This window comes from Argopecten irradians, chromosome 4 (assembly GCF_041381155.1).
Source record: "Argopecten irradians isolate NY chromosome 4, Ai_NY, whole genome shotgun sequence".
NCBI lineage: Eukaryota > Metazoa > Mollusca > Bivalvia > Pectinida > Pectinidae > Argopecten > Argopecten irradians.
In genome coordinates this window covers 36,054,856-36,078,457 of record NC_091137.1, presented here as the reverse complement: position 1 = coordinate 36,078,457, position 23,602 = coordinate 36,054,856, and the positions used below count along the sequence as shown (strand labels likewise).

Genomic DNA, 23,602 nt, shown 5'->3' with positions numbered 1-23,602 from the left:
TAGTGTAATCTAATTGGTTAAAGATTATTATCGTAGATTGGTCACCAGACCCTAAAGTATTGATAAGATTTTCTCAGCACAATTTGTTTGGAATTTAGAAAGTCCAGAATCAGACATGTCGCAGAGACAAAATATATCAAGCCAAACTTTATAATGATATTTTGAATATTCTAGAGATAGGTAGCTAGTCTAGTTACTATGTAAAAACTCATCCATCGTTAACATGTAAATTTGGATGTAGGTATTAAACTGATCATGTTGGAAAATAGGGATATATTCATTTGATCCGCGGTTGCTATGATGGTACCACATGTAGTATCTGAATTAAGACCTGTAGATAATCCACATAATATTATTATAACGATAGAATGAGATACGATAACAAAAAGAATGGATGAGATTTATGACCAGTTGTCCCTGTGGAGCAAGCGTCGTCTGCTTCATCTTTGATACGTAAAGGACTGGCTGTATTATATCATAACACATGAACAGCAGACCAACAATGCCCACCTAAGCAGAATACCTATATAGACAATGTCTGATGTCTTATCAACATTGTCAAGCAAAAATGTTTGAAATTGGACCAACTCATCAATTACCATTGTTGGTACATGTATCATAGCGGTAAAAAAACATTTCAAATAATATTTCAAATAAAAAAGTTTTTATATGATACTCCTGCCATTATTTGGAAGATGCAATATCAATACTATTCAGTACAGCCTTACGTATTGTTGTAATTTTAAGTCTACATATTATGTAGTAAATAATTTTGTGTCAAGTATCCTTCCGGTTATTACATTTATTCCAGCGGTATTTATTTGTTGCAACAAAAGCAAAAAAAAATCAAAATAAATATAACGTGTTTTAAAAACTGGCATGTTACACGCAAATAAAGACACACAATTTCTTCTATTATCTTTTTTATCAATCCAATATACAAATGCATGTCAAATTAAAGGGGAAAGTGTTAAAAGCGACATGTCTAATTTTCCAATTGTTGAGATAAAATTAACCAGGAACATAAATGGAGTTACTATGGAAACAATTTTAAACGACAATTTGAGGCTAATGCAATAAGCGGTAGAATAGAGAGCAATTTCGGTGAGTGAATCGAGGTTGATTCTCTCTAATATAAACCGTCTGATTTTCTAATGAGCGTTCATTGATAAATTAGACGTAGGAGATATCCTCAGCATGCAACAGATGTGAGGTAATTGTAATTGTATTAGGCTGATTATAGTCCCAAACTAATAAACACTTTAAAACAAGTTCGCTAAATGAAATAATAAAAACTCTTCTTTAAATAAGAAACAGGGGAGTAGAGAATTAGAGGCCATTTTCCAAGGTGGATGTGAATGGAAAGGAGATACTTAAACAACACTAGGTATGTATTTATTGTTAAGGGTAGTTTAATATATTACGAAATGATTTGTTGTGTATATTTACTGCTGTACGGTAGCTTACGAGTAACATTTATTAGGTTTTAAGCATCACGATGTTTCAAATATCCTTTGACCTAAAATAAAGTATTTTGATATGATATTCATAATTATTAAATATTCAAATTGTTGTTTCCAAATTATTTAAATCGCTTTGAATAAAATGTATTTTTTAATACGAATTTCGAATTCTTCAAACAGCGTCTGCATTACTGTATAAAGAGTAGGTGTCATTTCAAACTTCCACGTTATTGTTATCATAAATTAAATAAACATTTCATAGCTTTACTGCTGTACTTCCTTATTTTTCTTATTAAAAATATCTTAAACACCTTCTAGTATTTTTGTGAAAGTCGTGTTTCACATCCTGACAGACTGTCATGAATGTAGATTTCATAAGTAATTGGTAATTTTCTATTGCTAAGGATATGTGTGAAGGATTAAGAGTGTCAATGTTACCGTAGTGAATAAAAACATATGCTATGTGCGTCATTAACATCCTCATTTACAAATGTCCCTACATGGAGTCCACAATGTCAGTTGTACTTTTGCCTCGAAATTTTTGTTTTGTTACTTACTTAATTTTCAAAATTGATATCAATATCAAATACTCTACTGATGGTACAGTTTTTATTTTAAGTTTCAATTACCTTAATTTACAGATAAATTTCAATCTTACTCTTCATCTCTAAATTTAGAATATCAACAAGTTATGTTGGATTATGAAATTTTTCTTTGAAAAACATCTTTTGGACATTGGAAAAAAACCGTTTTGCCCTAAAGTATCAATATATTCACATGTTCATCAAAAGTCGTCAGATGAAATTTGTATCGTTGCAAATGTCACCTATTAATTAGCATTTACTTAAAAAGTACATTTTATAATGTAACAAAACGTATATTTTTTTATGCAAAACAGTCCTTAGTGTATTTTGAATTTCACAGTTGTAAATTGAATTACAATTTAAATATATTTTTATACTATTTTGCGGTTTAAACTCAGATTTCTTTGTGATATGTACAATAAAAAAGGTAAATCTCTCAGCCGCATCACGATAACTTGATTAGGTAAAATTTGTTTTTCACCAAGTAAGGTATAAGTCGTGAAAATTTGACTCCTGAAAATAACAGGTCAATCAGTAAGTACTAGAATTATTACATACCTTAATTCAATGATCGTACGGCCTTCTTCAAGCAAAAGTATGTTTTACATAACCTCCTAATACTTATTTAATTTAAAGATTTAAAATAATCATGTGCAATCATCATAAAATATAGAACAAGTTGTAATCAGTATCAAAAGAAAATTAAAACATTAACATTGAACCCTTCAATATTGTGGAATGGAATGATTTGAGAGCAAAACTCTAATATAAGAACATCTAAGCCGGTAATTTACGCCAGGCAAATACTTCGGATATGAATGAAGTTGCAATCATTTCTTAAGCTTAGATTGTAAAGTTTCAAATCTTTATTTTTTCTCTCGTCTCTCGAATTACATCAAAATAGTAGAAGGTTTGATCCTTCAAATCACTTATTATGAAATACGTTATGTGTGTTTTTGGAAGGATCATGAACAAAAACAACATTTAAAGGGTAGACAATATCAGTTCAAAATAAATGATTATCTTATTAATGATTAAATTGAAATGGTCTCGTCTACAATGTATTATGGCATACTTTTTTACGTTTGAATAAGATACGAATGTATTAGTCTTCTGCTCCCGTTTGGGTCTTAATTTTAATGATAAATGTAAACGAATTACGGATCTAAAGGGTCTTTCGTTTAATTTCGAAACAAAGGAAAGAAAATATATAAGCACATTGCATGAATGCGCATAGGTTCTTGCAAAGATTGCAATTTGTTTCTTTCAAAGATTGTATAAAAATGTGGTGAACAGTGCTAATTATTCTTAAGAATATATTAGTATTTGAAAGTGATCATGCACATTTTTTCAGTTGATAATGTAATGGGGGATATTTAAGCAAATCGATTCGCCTCAATAACGTTATTGTAATGCGATCATGTTTTCCCACAATTTACGTTTTCAACTTACCCAATCTGTAAAAATTGCAGAAAACAACACACAATACGAACACTTAAATGTCATTTACTTTCTATAAATTTATTATTTTTTCATAGCCCAATGACAAAACTCATTGAAAAAGTATTATAAACACTCCAAAAGTTCGGCATTACAGCATAAACCTGACAAACAAAAACTACCTTATTTATGATCGAAATCATGTGTAATAATGCAGTTTGCATATTTTCCTTAAAGATGCTCCACCGCCGACAGAGCATAAATGATATTCTTCATTTGAACAAAAATCGGTGTTTAATCGTGTATATATATGCCTAATTAAAACAAAAAATAATAAAAAAATATATTTTATTTCGCCTTTGGTGCATGCGCAATCAGTAGTTCATTCCATATAGGATATAGTGCTGCGGAATTTTTTCGGGATGCAATTAATTATTTTTCATATTTTTAACTTGAATTAAAATTAGAAGCTCAAACTTTTTAACGGTGGTAATGATATAAAGTAAGTAACTTTTGTAACTGAAGAAAAATACTTAATAGTCTGGTCCTGTTTTTGATAGTGAAAAAATACCATTTGTCAGCGGTGGAGCATCTTTAAACATTCGATGAAAAAAAATGCGACCGAAACTCAAATGAAAATGCAATGTATGAAAAGGCATCAGTAATGCTATTTCTTACGGAGAGTTAATTTAAAAATGTGTAAAAATGTGATACATCATTTATAAGGTGTTAGCATAATGCACCAATGACATGACGCATATAACCGACCATTCCATGAGATTATAACACCATTCATACTATTTTCGGCGAAAAAATGTACCTGATAATTTAAGAGTAATATATAACGTAGTAAAGAAGATATCCACTTAATAGTTTAAATTCTAGCGATCACGGATATACCTGTCAAAGAATTGTGAAAAATACCACACGTATATCTGCGTGTAATTCATCTAATTCGGTTTTAAGATGTACTGCCAAATTCAACGAAACAGAAAGGCTGCCTTGATTCAGAAACATATGTTTTATTATGTTCAGGAGATTTTGTACAAGGTGTCGTTCTATTCATTAACCTATAACTGTTAAAAACGTCTTGTAACTCTAACATTTGACCTGGTTCACATTTGATACCCCTTTCTTTCTTTTCCGGTGAACTATGCTTACAAACTTCACTTGATCCTCTGGAATCAAAACAGTTTCTCTCGATGCTTTCGTCTCTTGTGGGTCGCTCCGTAAATCGACAGACTAGGATAACTTTCTGTGTTCCGCCCCATTGAGAACAACAATAATATAACTTGAAAGGGAAGTAGCATGCTTCGTTAGTTATCAACCAACCGTAACAGACGGACGAGGAACATTCTCAGTCGAATGCCAGAGATGACATATCATATCGTGAATCATATTCATTTCATGTGATTCATATAGCAAGTGAAATTAGCTATGTATCTCTTTCCAAGATTTTGGCAAACTAAATAAGATGTTATCAGTGCTATCAAGGACTGATATGTATTTATTCCTTCTGTCATTCCGTGTACTCGTACGATTCTAATGATAGAGAGAACGTTTCTTTTATTATTTATGTATTGTTGCATGTTCTTAGTGGTTAAGGATACTTGTAAAAAAAGATCTGTACTAATGAATTAGTCTTTATTCAAACTAAAACACACACGTATGAAAATGGTCCCATTTAGATAGAAGACAGGCCACAAGTCAATAAGTTATTATATGACATTTATATAATGTAGCAGATGATTATGTGAAAAAAATATTAAACCAAATTCTAATGATGGATTTGATATTCTAGAGAATGGTGGCGAGTGGCGTCTCTACCATTACATATGTGGCTTAAATATTAAGAAAACTTGCAAACTTGATCAAATCATAACCAGGTTTAATGTTAAGCAAGTTATCATTAATTCATGTTTTGTTTTATTTCATTTCCATATTTTCGGTAATATCATTTTCATTATTTCGGTGATTTTAATCGCATTGTAATTTTTTAAGAACCAACTTAATTTTACCTGGGATATAATGATGCATTATATGTAATGATATGAATTAATTGTTCTATTCCTCCATTCACAATGAAAACTGAATAATTTGAGTCCAATGATTTCAATAAAACCGCTTAGACTGTACTTGTAATCAAATTTTGTTATCACGTTTACTGTGCTGTTCTTGTATGATCTTCACAAATGTATACTTTGGCCATTACTTGAAGTAAAGTTATCGTAAGTAGATGGTGTGTTTTATTTGAACACATATATAAAAAAGGTTTATGTAAACTGTTATGGGAGATAGCCCAATCAATTCCGTGATGTGTTGATATTGCAACAGAACATTCTGATTTAAAATACATTATTGTAAGTTTTTTGTCACATAATAATGATACGCTTTTTTATTTTCTGATTGACAAACGACGGCTGTATTTGTTCTTAGATTACAATGATCCGGGATCATATCTCGTATCCTTGTCGTTTTTCTTATTAGATATCTCTATGACGTCAGCAATATTACTTAGTTTTTTTTCTAAACAAACTATCAACTTACACAAAGCATTGTCGCGATGTCTGTCCGATAAGATACATATGGCACAAGTTTGTTATGGGAATAAATGTTTCATGTAAAATCGTTTCGTCACGATTAGAGTTAATGCCATTATCAAGACATTGAACAAATAAATAGAAAATGTTACAGATGTATCATAAAAGTTTCCTTATCATGCCAAGTAAATTATTGTATGTGGATTCTAATCAAATTCGTAAAACATAATGATAATAATAATATGATAACACAAAGACTGCGAAATGAAATGAAAAGAGTTTGGAAACATGATTATTCACTATTCATTAAACATAAGAAGTCAGATAGATATTTTTTTTTCTATTTCGACCGCTTACATTTTTTATCATATATTCCTGGCTTGTATGTATGACAGTGGTGTTTTCTTTCTTTTTATTATAATTTTAAACGTTACTAAGGACTTTGATATTATCCAGTTGTTTATCTGATTATACTCAATTATCAAGACATCTTTTGATTTGACATCTGAATCACGATAAATTAAAAAAAAAGTTTGTCAATTGTCATTCAACAAAACAGATGACAAAAATGTTTCAGATTATATTCTTAGATTTTGTGTTATGTCATATGCAGTGGGGAGTATGCTATGTCCTTAATTTCCTTAACATACCTTAGTTTATGGTTATACATTATATTGCCTGACGGTTCCCCCGTATGATTTACCGCATCCGTCGGTCATATTGTAATAATTCATATTTTGGCCCTTTGGTTATATAACAATGCATTTTGGACCAATCTCTCGTCGTAACACTGTCGTAAAATACATTTCTCGTAGTTGGCATTATCAGGGGTGTCTCTAACAATAGAATATGTTATATAATTATTATGCTCTTAGAAAATTATTAACAGACATAAGTACGTGTGTTGTTTCATAGATGTACTAAAAGTGATTGGTCTTCTCCTTCCTTCCTTCCTTCCTTCCTTTTCCTTCTTCTTTTCCTTCTTCTTCTCTTCTTCTTCTTCTTCTTCTTCTTCTTCTTCTCTTCTTCTTCTTCTTCATCATCTTCTTCTTCTTCAATTATAACGTTTAAGATATATTTGCTCACAATTACGTACAATTTTATACATCCTTATACATTATGCCTAAAATAGACCATTCAAATACAGATTAATGATGCAATATATAGTCTATAGTGTGATGGAATGTTTACGTTAAGTGGACCGTATTACATAATACGATAGCGTCTGTCCTTGGAATCGTTAGCGGTTTTGTCAATTGCTGATGCGAGAGAATATTTCAAGCACAAAAAACTTGTTGAATTGATCCTATTAAGGACGGCGACAATTAGTGATAGGGTTCAGCATCTGGAGTCGATAAGGTGCTGAACAAATTAGTTGACCTAGCGTTATATCGGAACCTGTTTGATGTGTGAAAGAAACGGCGAGAACATATCTTAATCAATTTAATGAGACGAAGCCAAGGCGCGCGGTATCTCGAGTCCTTTTAAATCCGAACGAAGCATGTCCAATCTATCTGAAAACTACATTGACAAAAGCAGTCACCTTGTGATAAACAATCTTCACAACATGCATTGTAGAAATTAATGAATCTTCACCAGGATCTGGAAATCTCTGGTATATCTGACCAGGGACAATGATGAATTGTAACTCTAAACTACATCTTCAGCATTCAGTGTGTAAAGCAATACATTATAGCTTTCAATATATATATATAATATGTATTAGATTTTAATATTCCATTTTCAGATATTTAGATTGATCAATATTAAACTATTTTGTAAGCATAATGTCTTATTTCTTGTATTATTTTTTTAGAACTAGTAACTGATATGTGTTTTCTAGTTCGACTAGTGAAGGTTAACAATTATTCAGTCCTTTGAAAGTATTTTTTAAAGATTCCTTTTTTATTTGAATAAGTAAAATACGCGTCATTTACCTTTTCTTATTGTTCATTAATGTTGCTATTTCATTTGATAAATTTCATATTTGGGATCTGATTGCGTTGTAAAATAATTTTGGCTCTTACTATCATTTACAAGTCCAAGGAGAACGAATGGGCTGTTTAATTGCTCTACTCGCGCATTTTATTTGATTTTTTTTATTATATTTAAATCAACACAATGTTAAAATACATATTTATTTTATGTATCAATTTAAACCACATAATTACATGCATGCGTTTACTGAGATGTATAAATACTTTACAAACAATAGGGACAAATGTATCCATAGTATGTATTTCAACACATTTGATTCCTTTCATTATCATAAACGATAAGCTTAATCACGTACAGACAAGCGTATCGCGACAGCAAGATGTAGATCGCTTATAATTTAAGTAATCATTTCCATATGTTCCTACACTTTTTATCGTTTATAGTTTTTTAACCAAAATTCTTATTTCGGGGTGTTTGTTTGTTGCTAATCATGAACAGCAATGCCCACTTTATGATATATAGGAATGCACAACCATACACATTCGAAGCATGCTTGCTATTTCAAAACCGATTCAAAGAATTCTTTCGAATCTTAATCTTGCTCCACCTAAAATATTTCATAGTTTTCCTATCAAAAGAGGTAACTTTTCACTGTTTCTTTTATACTCCTGTATGCGAATGTGCCGTAGGCATATTATATACATCATGATACGATAGCATTACTTACAATACCATCATAAAATCATAATGTTAGCTTATCTTAATAGTAGAATTATTATTTCTGATATGAATATCCCCATCACGGAGAAAAGCTTAACATTTGTTACCAGTCAACTTTTACTGAATTTTCTTGTTAATTTTAACAATCTGGGTTTTGTAAATAAAGTGACCTTTTGATATTATACCTCGATACTGTCACGACGTTAAGCTGACAGTGTATGGTATACGAGACAGCTATAATTTACACCGCTCTAATTGAAAAACGTACAGAAAGGCAGACGGTTTGTCGCGATTTTGACTTGGCATATCTCGCCTCGGTGTTTGATGGATTTCGTTGGATCGCCGTGCAGGCAATTCTTAATTGATTCAAAGTGCTTGTGTAGATAATGGCTCGATCTATCTTTACTTTCTCTTCGTCATAACAATAGCAATTTGTTGTTGTTTATATGTGCTTTTGTGCGATATTTTTTCCTGATGCTTGTTCGGCGAAATTCCATCAATTTGTGAGGTTAAAAAATAATTTGCATAGCAGTAGAATAGTATGTTTTGAAATGAAAGGATGCAAAACTATTTGCAAATATTCTCCTGTTATTCTTGTTTGGCTATAAAGAAAACTAATCAAGTTCGACGTGAAGATCTAGAGGCTTTATTGACATATATTTTTCATTTGTAAAACTGATGCCGAAAGATATAATCCTACAAAAGTTTCATGAATATAATTGTTTTCCTCTTTTGATATTCAAAACTTGTACAGTGTATATATCTGCTTTTGCGTTAATGTTTAATAATGAAACGAGTTATACGTTTTGGAAGCCTAATCCTTTTCAATAACGAACTATCTTTACAATGGACATTCTAAAAATAGAAATTTTCAAAAAAAGAAATGAAATAAAATACAAGATTGAAGAAAGAAATTTGTAGAAAACATCATTACCTTTATACATATGAAGAGCGTTTAGTTTAAACCGAAGGTGGATGTAGTAAAGAGACAATTATATGGGAATATTGTGAAGATAAGATGTTTTATTTATGTTGTAAGTAAAAGGATTAAATCTTCAGACATAATAGTATTACACTAATGCCGGTATAAGTATGAGGTGTGCGTGCTTTATCTTTTGGTTGATTGAAGATCAACGGTCCAATGTGAAAAGGAAATCAACTAATTCAATTGGGTTATTCTAGTTCTTAGAATAAGAGATTAGAATGCTATGTCCTATATCTGTTTCGAGACTTAACAAGAGTACTTAAGTATTGCATTTTAGTAAAATACTGAGGAAATGAAGAATAGGGAAGAAGTATTAAACGAAATGATGAACAAATAATCATTTAAATTTATATTACAGAATGTGTAGATTTTTAAATTATTTGTACATTTATTTTTATATTTAATTATGAAATAGCCAAAACATTGGAGTCATTAGAAAACTGTCTACATAGCAAAAATGCATTAAAATATTGCCTTTTAAAGGCGACTCAGATAAGACACTAAATGATTTATAAGAGTGAGGAACAAAATGTGTCACAAATGCACGGTCAACAAAACAATAACTAAAGCAGCTTGTAACATATCTATACAGAATTTGGCAAGGTAATTTAACTGGGCGCACTTCTACAAAAAAGGTGTCAATGGCATTGAACATAGCATCGTTACATTGCTTTGGTTAAACACAGAAAAATGTTTCTGTAAGGTAATATTACTAGGCACTTTGTAACGTAGGATGTCAATAGCTTTGAAAACGGCATCATCTACTATTTAACAGTTTCCAAATAAGTAGACATTTCATATTCATCATCAATATCGAAACATCTAGCTAAAAAATATAATAATAATTGAAAACTAAAACCTTAGATAATGCTGGTAATATCACCAATTATATTTAAGGAAAGTTAAATAATAGATATCAATTACAGGGGTCTCATATATACTTCTGTTAACGTTTGGTAATTACAACGGGGTGAGCAGTGCCAATGAATTCTACAATTCTGGCAATCACTATGCATACTGCTGTCAAAGTTACCATGTTAACAATGTTAATTGATTTCCTATCAATGACTTATTTTGTTTTTTTAACTGATAGACCTGCTTCTTTTGCACTTTGCTAATTAAAGTATAATTCACCCGTTAAGTAGGTTAATGTATGTCCTCGATAAAAATGGTTCGCACGTATCTCATGTCGTGAGACGTTTGGAGCATGGAAGCGTGATAGTCATGGATCGAGTGTGTAGAGTGACCTCCCTTTGTAAGAAATCAAAAGTCTTTATCAGCTCTCGTTTTGAAACATATTCAATTTGGTTTGAGATAAAGCATAGCATATAAACCTATACATGTCAAATTTTGTAAGATGGATAGTTTTAGCAATGTCAATTACAACTCTAGCTAGAGAATCCTATTCATTTCTGTATTAATTAAAGAAAATGATGTATATAAAAAAACACCCATTATCTTGAAATAAATTTCCATTGCCACTGATATCGTTATAAAGAGGAACTACGACACAATTAAAACGTTGCGTTTAGACATTGTTGTCGTTCCTTTACCACATCTTTTTTCTGTTCCTCAAAGAACAGATATTAGAAATGACATGTTAAAATGCGAACATTGAGACAAAAGTGACAAACATGCATCTGACTAATTAGAACCACTAAGTATCCGTGTAATCGGGAATTAGTGCCAACGATAACTTACTGTCTCTGTCTTTGTTGTCAATGTAGGTGGCGGGAAAGGTGCACACAGAGTTATCGTTCCTGATACCGGTATACATTATAACTAATGAGGCCGAGGGGAATGAGATTGGCGTATCTGTCTTTATTGGATTTTGTCTTAAGGCTTATAGGGAGATGCGACCACAGTCATCTTCGCACTTCAGAGTCAATAGGTGCATGCATTCTTATTTTTTCATTCTATTGTTCTCATATGAAGAATATGTACCCATAAAATTGAATAATCTATTAGTGTGTATACATTTTCAAGAGAATACGCGAAGAAAAAATAAAATGTTTTGAAACGTAAGATAATTAGAATTATTCTTAGATGTTGTATAAAGTTAACAACTGAAATAACAATGCTTCTTTTTACTTTGTATTTTATTAATGTTTTGAACAATAATAATGCCCTTAACTGTAACCCTTTGTCAGTTTAAAGCTAAAATACTTTCTATTCAGTTTTTGTGAATAATAAAAATAGTATCACGTGTTGTAATCACCAGAATTAAGGTAATTTGTTAAGCTGATTAAATTTTTCGTCTTTATGAGGAATTTGGGCAATGGTATAAAAGACACCAAATCTCTTGAAGCCCCAGGTTCGTTTGCATAAGAATTAGATCAAATTGTCATTAGTAGTTATGTTTAAAATCAGGGTATTCCCACCGATTTTAAGTTTGAATATTGTTTCATTGTGCTGTATCTATTGTGAAACGTGACATAAAAGATTTTTTACTCGTAGAAATAAACTGTTAAACGAATAAAACAAATATCTATGCTCCTCTATATCCTGCTCTGCTCTGTAGTGATACTCTGGTACAATATCCCAATATCCTCATGACGCGGGTCTACATTAATATTAACATGTGCGTCAATTTCTAATCAACATACAGAGGAACGAGATGGGGGGATATCAAATTTATCCAAAAATAAGAAACTTAAGAAACAAAATGGATATTTATGCGTAAATTATAAGATAATAATTTCCATACATAGCTGACGTGCATTACTGAGTATGGGATAAAATCTGCTTTATAGGACATATTCATCTACCCCGTTTTATCTATTTACTACACAAATGACCTCCGTATAAAGGACACCTTATATAAAGTACATTTTTTGCCTCTGTCCCTTTGGTACAATTTATGGACAAGTTTGACTGTATATATAATGTGCCTACCTCCTTGCGTTGTTGGTGAGATAAACTTTTGCAACAATATTCGATCCACCTATAGTAAGAAAGTGGTTAAGTTTGCATATTATTCAATTTATTTGACAACGACATCATTTACGATTTGTCGAATGAAAAAATAATTTATCGATACGTTATGAACGCAATAAGGCAACTGGACGCACAGTGATAGTAAAACGTTTGTGTCCATTGATCTGTGTTCTGCCATAGAGTTTAGTCAGTTTATTTTTGCAAAACATAAGTATGTACACTGTTTGTGTGTTACAAATGTTCCAAATGAAATATATCTATATGCATATGTAAAACATACAACAAATCAGAAAAGCATAAGAAATGTATAATTTAGCTAAGTAATATATCTTTGAGTAATTTCCTAAGAGGGAAAAACAGCACATAAATTCTGTCAAAGGATATTAAACTTCATTTGAGTTATTTTTACCTGTGCCAAAATGACCTTGACTCTTTTTCCATATTGTTGTTCAGTATTGGCGCCATCACAGCGCCAAGTCCCATCTGAATACCTTAACGCGCGTGCACTGCACGTACCAGATGGCACGAAGTTACACCAAAACGTTTAAAAGTCACGTGCTCTCAGTGGTAACGGCGGCGGACACCCATGCTGTTAACACAGCATATGGAACTGGAACCTATCGCTAATTTTTGTATGAAATTTATTGTAATTAGCATTCTGTTCCCGCAGGTAAAATTGTGAGGGACGGGAGGGGCTATTAATATGTCCCTCCATTTGGAAATGAAAAAAATGGTGAGATGAAAGTGAAGAGGAGATAAGTTGTGATGAGTGAAGATGAGTTCGGTTAGAACAAAGTTAGTCAACAAATTAGCAACTACCAGAACATATAATTTATTTCATAAGAGGGTGTATGCATGCTAATTTATATCAATTACACTAAAAGGTGCATAGAATCATATCCCATTATAATGTACATAAAATATAGAGGCTAGCGCCAAGTTCATTTTCTAATACTTCATACAAAAAGATATACATGTTACTTAGTACTCACCTTAGTACGGATAAAAGCGGAAATACAAAATTTGCATCATTTCTTATCTTGAAAACAAAGATTTCAAGGGTTTAAATGAATTAGAATCATGATGAATTATTCGAGGATAAACCAAAATTACAATAATATGCGCCTACATTTCATTGACACATCCAATGTTTTCAAATAATTACTCATGTTTATCATTTTAAAACCAAACCACTTGATAAGAATTTTTTTTTAAATTTCATTGCATTGTATGACACTTAAACATCAATATGCCAATCAAGAGTATGGTACAGTATGAATTGGTTTAGTAAATTAGAAATTCAAAATTCCAGCAGCGATGAACAGGTTTACAATGGAAATAAATTTGATCTTTTTCAGAGCGACACGACTGTCAAGTTTGAGGTTTTCTAGTCCATGACAACAGGTTTTACCGGCCTATGCAATACCCCTCCATTTACATCAATGTGCTGTCAATGATACCACCTATGATTAATAAAAGTTAAAATAAACAAACAGTCATTGGATTTTTTTTATTTTCAGTATTGTTGCATTAATCCAACTCTTTTTCTAATGATATGTATAATAATAACAAGTACAAATATTAACTATTGTTTTCCTTTTGTGAAGCTGTATCGAAGCGTATTTATATGGAGGAAGTTAATATTGCGGTGCAACAACATGTTATTACACTTATAACCCTTATAAGCAACAAAACAAAACTACAGTATGGTTCTGACATAATAGTTAATACAAATGAGCGCCATCTACAAAGAAAAATATTCTAACAACATTCATCCTACAGTACAGAAAAGATTTATATAGGCTTAGCCTGTTTTCTAATCCATTTATATGTATTTTCATGTAATAAAATTTATTGAAATGCTTGAGATGTTTGTTTCCAAAGCTGGAAATGATATTGTAAAAATTTAAATTGTTCAAAGTCTATCATAGCTTTAAAGACTTATTTAAGAATATCATATGTTCCATGGTAACCCGTCGATGTTAACGCAGACGCAGTGATATTCGCCGTAAGTATCGTGAGGGAACATCCATCTGAGTTTGCGGGTAGGGGTAATTATACGGTAAATGACCCATGAAGCAGTATTGTCTCGCTGGGGAGAGAAATGTCTGACAAACATAGCTTTAATTAGATCTGACGACTGCCTATTGCTGGTCTACATGCTCACTGCTTCACCTGGTTTGACCCGGAACCTATGGTTTACAGAAATATAATTTCATATCTAATAGGCGGTATGGAAAGTAATGAATAGCCTTATAGTAAAGGATGAATTATATAGGAATCAAATATTTTATATCGTTGAATACATGAAGCAACAATTCAAGTGAAAGGTTTATCATAAAGGCTTTGGCAAAAATACAATTTTACCCCACCATTTCTTATATGAATGAAATATAATATCAGAAATTATTCAGTCCTACTTATGTCGAATAGTTTCAATGGTTTAAGCATTTATTGTTATCATCTTACAAATGTAAAAATGAAGTTGCCGTTTGTAAGTCTTTTCTGATTGGTTGATATAACGTCGTTGTTATTCTTAAAACTGAGTTCAGCAAGAGATTTTGAATTTCAAGGGATTATATTTATTTACAATATGGAACAAAAATCATAATTTATCTAGGGTACATTCTGGCTTTTGTGCCTATTTAGGTTAATTCTTAACAAATTATATGTTAGAAATTCACTAAATAACATATAGATTGAGGATCAAAAATACAAAATGATGTCATATAAACATCATGTCCTCAAGCTTAACTTGAAAGGTTATACTTGCAATCAAAAGGAAATAAGAGACGAATTAAATCAAACATCTCATTAACGTATTTTTCTCTAATGGTGGTTATAAATAACCATTGTCCATAACGTTTATTTGATATAGATCAATCTATAAAAACCTATCTTGTAATTGGCAAATATGATATTTGGACAGGTTTGTTTCACCGATATCACTATCAATGGATATTTCATATGGCTATTTTAAAGGCTGTTGATACAGTGTCCAAACGCATAAGAAGTATACAAAATGTACGTATCTAGTCATAAGTCATAAAAATATTTCCATGCGCTAAAAAGGGTAAAATATGTAAGTATTGATTCCCTTTCATATTTTTCCATTAATCCAATGATAAATGTTTCCAAATGTTAGACGATTTTCTTTGCATTGGCCATATTTATTATTGTTGGGTCCTTTGTAAAATGTACACTTAAATCAGAAGTCAGTTGAGATGAAAAAGTTAAGAGTTTTGAGTTACAGAATAAGTCACGGGATGTTATGAGAAAAAAAATAGAATTTGAGAAATATAACTAAAACAAAATATCTGAAGATATCTGATTAATACAAGTGTTAAGTTACAAATATTTTTGTTCAGCTTGATTTCCTTTAAATACCATTCGTGAAAGTTCCCATCACTTAACAAGATTGAATAACAGTTATAAGCACACCAAAAAGGCATTTTTATTACTTTAATTCGTACTATCATGCGTATTGGAAAAGATACGAAAAGATATTCTATGTTGCTACTCGAAACAATGCTTGGGATTATTGATAATTTGTTTTGCAGACTTGTATGTTGGTTTTGTCAATAAAAAAATGCATAATTATTTTCATATGGCATATTACATTTGATCACTGATAAAGGTGAAATTGATATATATAATTTATATAGGTATGCGATTATTCTACACCTTTTTTCAAACACAAGATACCGCAGATACTTGACATCGATTTTTTTATGTTCACAGGAAAAATAATTTATTTAGATTCGTCATTGAATTATATTTATCAGGATTATTAAATGCTGCCTTTTGGAAACTTACCGATTTTTTTTCAAACAGTTCGTTTTGATGATAATATTTTTTTTTCTTTTCTCAAATGGACATAACATAGAAATGCACCAATTCTACTTGTATCTTCTTTGGTTGTCAAATAGATAGTGACAGGGCCATACTTGGCTTTGAGAAGTTCTTGTGTTCCCACTATAATAACAAAACCGTACCTTCCAATGTCAGATTTGGTTAATTTTTTCCAAGTTTTTAGATATTTAGTTTTGACAATCTCCTTCATATTAGCGGGATGGTTTGGTACAACCTAAATTTAAAAATATAGTAAAATGTACTCTTACTGACACTGAAGAGGAACCGGAAGATAGCCGGATATAGAGTCCGGATAACCGACTCTTATCGTTGTGTTTACCATTCTAATTCCGGTTTAAATGAAGATTTAATAATAATATCTATTGGCAATCGTGAGTAGGAACGCAAAGTACACTTGTCAATCAATTTTATTGATTATAGCAAAAACTGAAAACTTACGTATTCTGAAAATCATTTATGTTCACAAAAAACTCAGTTGTCGAATATTCTTAAATTCTTCTTGAACTGTTTTTGATTGATAACCAATTGATAATCAAACTAATTAAAGGACAAAACAATAAAAAGAAATATTTTAAAGGTTTAAATACAGCAAGTTCACTAGTTTTGGGATGCTTAATATTATTATGTTACGAAAATTATTGTTCTTAATGTTAGAATTCATAGTTTTGCAGGTACAAGGGTAAATAAATAAACTTTAACAAATCATAAACCTGCTAAAACTCTATCCTTTAATGATTGTATCTTAAATTAATGTGATTAAATTAATGTGTTACATCTGTTTCTATGTAAATCTAACAACGATACCTAGTGACGTTTTAAATAATTCTAGTGAATCAACATGACAAAACGACGGGATTATGAAGCATACATGATACCAAAATCATCTTATCAGATTAACCATCAAGAAAAAAATACTGGTCCTAATGGGATGACAAACGCAAAATGTCGTTTTAAAGTGGAAAAATCAAATTTACATTACTCTCATTTATTAATACACGTTGTTTTTAAGACTGAAAACTTGTGACCGGTAAATAGCTGGTAGCCTTGTTTCCTATCTGTTGCATATAATTTAGGATGATACAAAGGCTGGCATGGATGGGCTGAGGCGGGAGGACGGAAGCTTCTCTAACGACGCCACCATAATTAACCCAATGTGGTATGGTTTAGGGGCAGACTAACTACTGTCTGACTAGAAGGGATCTGCTTCATAGGGGTCAACAGAAGCGACCTTCTCTTTCTCTTTGAAGAAATCTTCAACTTTTAAATTGCAAATTAGTAAGAAAAGATAAAGTGTGAAAAGAATGTTTAGTGTCTTTTTTAAGTTTACCTTTAATTCAGCAATTTCTCAGGGTCCATTCTAACCGTAAATGATCCGTCAATCCCCATTCAGTACTGCACTTAGGTTTAAATTTGACGTACTAAATGTAGTAGAAGTCGCTTTTAAAGAACTGATAATGTGTTTTTTTATTTCATGAAATATCGGTCAGGAAAGGTTCGTTGTTTCAGAAAATATAAAGCTCCCTTCACATATACGAGAAAGAACATTTTATTGCAATATACATTTGATTTGAACACAAAGTAACCCTTTAATATTTTTTCTATGATATAATAAATTTATTCAACTGTTATTTATAAAACTGAACTGAACAAAACCACCGAATGCATTTTTTCTTATTTTTTTTTAAAGTTTAAACCTCAGAACGAAATATTCAGCAAGCATTATGTAATACGTTTCAAAGATGTCGTCAAATATACATTTAGGTCTACTAGTGGGAGAGATGTGGGAAAAAGAAGTAATTCCGATTGTGTGGACAAAAAAATGTCAAATTTTCAAGGCGATCTGCCCCTTTATCAAGACACACAAAACAAACACTAGTACGTAATATTACATGATCAGTAAAACGGGACAATGAAAGAAGACAAATATTAACAGTAGGAGCGCAATTAACCATTCGGCAGTTTGAGAGATGTTAACACCAATGACGACTTTGAAACATACATAGCAAAGATGATAAAATGATTACAGATGTACCATGTATTCTGATATTTGGTATTTATACTTCTTAAACAAATGTTGCCAGCGTATGTACCAGATATTACGCATCGTAGCATACTAAATTTCATAAAATAACACTTCCATTGAGAAGATTTAATTACAACAGCGATTGTTCGGTAGACCAACTTTCATCTGCGGCTATCAAATTTCGCGATTTTCATTTCAAAACAACTTCGCGATGATATAAATGATATTAAATACAAATGCCTGGAGAGAAACTTTAAAAAAAATTAGATCGCAAAACTCACAAAAATAAATTAATGCAAGAATGTTTCATATTTAACACGCTGTTTATATCTTTATCATAATTCAAGTAAATCAAAAGTGTCGAAGAGATTCCCTAATGTTAATCAAGGCATTTATTAATTCCAGTATCTCTTGATTGTAGTTTCATTAGATACATACAGAGAATACTTCACCAGAAAACAAATCCATAAAAAGCACACTCTGTAACAGCATTGATTTTGGGCATATCGCTTGGGCATATCGCTTGGGCATATCGCTTGGGCATACTGATTTTAATAAAAGAAGTCCTATAATGAATTGTAACTGAGAAATGCATATACACATACATTTTTTAGTATAAAAAATAAATTCAACCTTGCATGCCAGAAGCATTTTCATTAGCTTAAAAATTGCTTTCTCAATCCGAGAGGGAAAGATAAATGACATTGCTGTTTGTAACGTGACTTCTGATTCGCCGGTTCAGTGACGTAATGTTTTCATAGTAGTAAAAACGTATGCCTCAATAACAGTATATGAATATAGAAGATTCATTTTTAAGGATTTATTTGTATGTATTTTGTATGTAATGGAGATAAAACACAAAAACGCGGATTACCTGAGAGTAGATTTAGAATTTTCTGTTATCTCTCTATAACATAAAAATATAATCATTAAAAGTTTATCCTTAATTGTAACTAGTGTCATAATGATTTGTATCAGTGCAGATGTCGATAAAGATATAATTATATATTTTAGCTAGAAGGGTAACTTAACTATTTTTTTTAATTTACTTAAGGATGTATTCTTCTGAGGTTTCAGTCCCGTTGAATTCTCGTTTCGACAAAGATCAAAAACGTTATGAGATTTTCAAATACAAATTATCAATTTATGTAGCAAGTTGCCAGTTGCAAATTTTGTCAAAAAATTACAGTTCTAACTTTAGCAAATTTTTTTTTAAACGGGGATTTTAAGAAATGGCCCATTTGGCGGCCATTTTGAAATTGTGTCCTTTTTCGCTTTGAGTAGAGCCAAAGTTTTACCCTTTTTTACTGAAATTGTATTTACTTAAATCATCACTGCATCAGCATTTTTAGCTGTATCGAGCTAATTTTTGATGTAAATCTTTACTTGGTTCGTGGTAATTAAAATTTTGAGCATTAATGTGTGAAATGATTCACTTTTTTCACTTTATTTTTACATTTAATGGTAATTTGAGCACTTTTATTTTTTACTCTAAAATACTGAAAAATAACGAATATTCAAGTGGGGCAAAAAAGTAAGCACACGGACCCCCCATTTTTCCCCCCCCCCCCCCCATTTTTCTGCCTGATTTTGAAAGAACAACCCTTTTCTTGTTAATATGCAAAATATTAGCAAAAGTTTAATACCAGAACTTTTTTATAAAGGGTTTAATTTGGCAAAAATGGCTGAAATTGGTGCACTTTGTAGCTCAAAATTAAGGGGTAGGGGTAGCATATGTTGTTATTGTGAGAAAAAATATTAGTCTTTTTAATCAAAACTGGTATTTGTTAAAAGAAGACTACTGGAAAATAAATTCTACAAACATTGATACATATCATACACCTCATTAGGAAATTATGGCTTTAATCTCTTGTGTATATGGTCAAAACGGCAAATTTCCCAAAAAATCCAATATTTTGTCAACTAGGTATATTTGAGTGACAGTAGCTAAAAAACGAGCACACGGACATATGTTTTTTTTTTTTTCATTTTCTTTCATGGAATGAACTCCTCTTTCCAAAAATCTATATGAGAAAAAAAGTTTAATACAAGAAAATTTTGACTTCTCAGAGGAGTACATCCTTAATATTAATATCGGTTGCATTATGTTATATAAAATGAAACTATTACTAAGCTGTATACACAATCTCCGTTAACAGCGATTAAAATGTGTTTGGTAATTGAATTGTATGTAATGTTTTTTTTTTTAATTTCAGAAAGACATGGAAACGATTCCAGAAATCAAGCTATCGATATCGATGATATGGAGATGAAGAAGATAAAGATGATGGCGATTTTTTAAACGACATTCACCTGTACAGCATAAACGGAGTTCAATTTCTACATGTAATGGTTCGCCTATATCAATGCCATGGGAATAAAGGCTTTGTATTTGATCGCTTCATGCACTTTCGATTAAGAAATAATAAACATTTAAGTAAGGTTATATTGATTGAAGTGATGTACAATTCATAGCATAGTTTTGCTTAGTTTTCAGCATAGTTTTGTATAGTACATAGTAGTCCTCAAATATGATTTTTAAGGACTGTATCCTCATCGTCAGTAATGATAACAATAGTCAAAATAATCAAATTATTTACCGTTAATTACTCTTCAATTGATGATTAATTCTTCAATTGGGACAATTCTTGATGCTTAAAATACAACTGTTGCCCTTGCGATTGCCATTTTTCTTTTCATATATGGATTCATTTGTTCGCTTTCAGTGTTACGGGACTAGATGAAATAGATTGTTACAGAGGAACAAACTCTTATCTCTCCTGACCACAACCTTCATCTCTTACAGGCAGTGTTTGTTCTTAGATAATCTTGCCTATTCGTTTTAGATGGATGTAAGTGTAGAACCATGTATTATGATCTTTTATTTTATAATGTCCGGATTGTAATATGAAATTCGAATGAATCTGTTTATGAAATACGCAGAAATTGTATAAAAGACAATAAGAAAAATGTAATTCTGATTTTCATTGCTCATAGTCTTGATTCAGGTTGTCAGTCATAGATTGAACATGTATATATAGGTATGGCCAGAAACAAGCAATGGACCAACAGACATCTTCATAACGTTGCGGGGGATACATAAGTTATGTTTACCAATATTTATGGCTCTTTCTCCTTTGACATCTGACTTGGGTCTCTAGAGGCATGCTATGCATTTGTTCGTGGCCATGACTATCACAATATCAAAGCTCAGTCAGCTTAATATACTTGATCACTCATACAGGTATGTTGACAATGCGTGTATCACGACTGCCCAGTGATGGAGTAGGTAGTTTACGAGATTCTATACTTACAACATACTTTCAACAATGGCCCATTTGCTATATGTGTGCGTTCACTATTGGGGAATGGTTGTTTGGTTTCTAGTTCTCCTTCCCAAAATGTATAAAGGTAGCCTATCCCGCGTACAATGTACATCTATTTCTGGGGTGCTATCTGCGGGAATCCCCCGTCTCTGCTGGAGAACCTATAAATGTTTCCTGACCAACATATGCAACTATTTCCATGAAGATGTCTGAAAAGGGCTTATCGCTTCTAAATCATATTGGCTATCCATCTTTACAGCACATTGCATTTTCTGATGGAATGGTTGCACGCACGGCCTCGTTCGCCTAACCATATAAATGTTGCCTGTATTCATGTCCACGATATATCTATTTCTTTCCACATCTACCTTGTCTTGGGTTAAGCATTCACCATTCATAACCCTGGCACATGAACCCTCTCTACGCGCCATACTTTACGATCTCTAGATACACTCATGTATACGTATAACAATTTACTTTTTATGTCCCCTAGGAAACGCTGAAGATAGAATTACATGGCTACAAGGATTGAGCAAAATAAATCTCATTTCTGTCATAAACAGCTTAGAGAATGACGGTTGGAATCTTATCTACAAAAACCCCAAAGTAATTTATTTCTCGCTCTGTTTCCCTGAGACATAGATATGTAGAAATAAGCGACAACCATCGAAGAGGGCAAGGGTTGCGCAAAAAATGAAATGCTTGATCGAGATGTTAGATGAAGAAATTTGACATATAGGATTTGATAACTTGATGGTTAAGACGTTAAAATTTGACAATATGTAAGTCTAATTTATCTCAACCAAAGTGTGTTTAGCATAGAATTGGAGTCAGTAGGAATCATAACCATTTTAACTTTATTTTTCAATCTCATATGATGTTTTACGAAAGCTGTCTTCAAAATTGTTATCATTGGGTGTTGTGGGAAATGTGAAGTAATGTTATTAAATTCATTGAAGTATAATGTGTTTCATCACCATGACTGGGGTTTCATACACTAAAGTACGTTTATAACAACCACACATACAGCGAATTCGTGGTTATTACACAGTAGTCTTCATTCCCCGTCAAGGTTCCTGTAAGATGTCTGTAATATGTGGATAATGAACTATACTAATATCGAAGTGATGTTTTGCTGTAACATGTATTTTCACTTCGATGAAAGGTATTTTTTAACAAAAATCTAGTAGATGTTCCGTTTTCCTAAAGTAATAAGTGATGATTCGAAATCCATTTCCAATCTCATTTATCAATATTGAAATATTTCATAATCATAGAATAATAGCCTTTGCGATTTTTTTTGCGAATATTAAAACTTCGAAACGTGGTTATTAAATGAGTTTATTAAACGTATTAATCTAACATTTGTATGAAAATGATATATCTATTGGATCACATATTCCTACTTTGTGGCGATTTTTCCCATAAGATATATATCACTAGTGTAATATACTCAGTACCCAATACCTCGACGGACTAATGTAAAGAAGCATGATTTCAGTAACAAAAGGATATGAAGTAATTTTGTCAAGAAATTTGACAAATTAGCTGTATTTACTAGATTATGCAACATAGGTACCGTAGTTATAAGGATAAACATTTTCCTACTTCTATATTCCTTTCGAATGCGATTTAATGATTTTTTTCCTCGCAAAAATTAAAATTTATTCGCTATAAATTCCATGAAATAATACAATTAAACAAATTATGTTCAAACAAAAATGTTGAAAAAATGTTACATTTTATTTAATGTATTTCAAGTACTCGTTTTTT

At 31.4% G+C, this 23,602-nt stretch overlaps 1 long non-coding RNA gene across 2 annotated transcripts; it reads left to right on the top strand.

Moving 5' to 3' along the window:
• Positions 1–1,342: 1,342 nt before the first annotated feature.
• Positions 1,343–22,955, top strand: LOC138322493 (uncharacterized). 2 transcript variants are annotated; one of them, XR_011208410.1, is made up of 4 exons: positions 1,343–1,387; positions 11,398–11,561; positions 20,720–20,849; positions 21,230–22,955. It is a non-coding gene; the product is annotated as an uncharacterized lncRNA (long non-coding RNA). The 2 variants fall into 2 exon arrangements; XR_011208409.1 differs by having other exon boundaries at positions 20,720–22,955.
• The last annotated feature ends 647 nt before the right edge of the window (positions 22,956–23,602 follow it).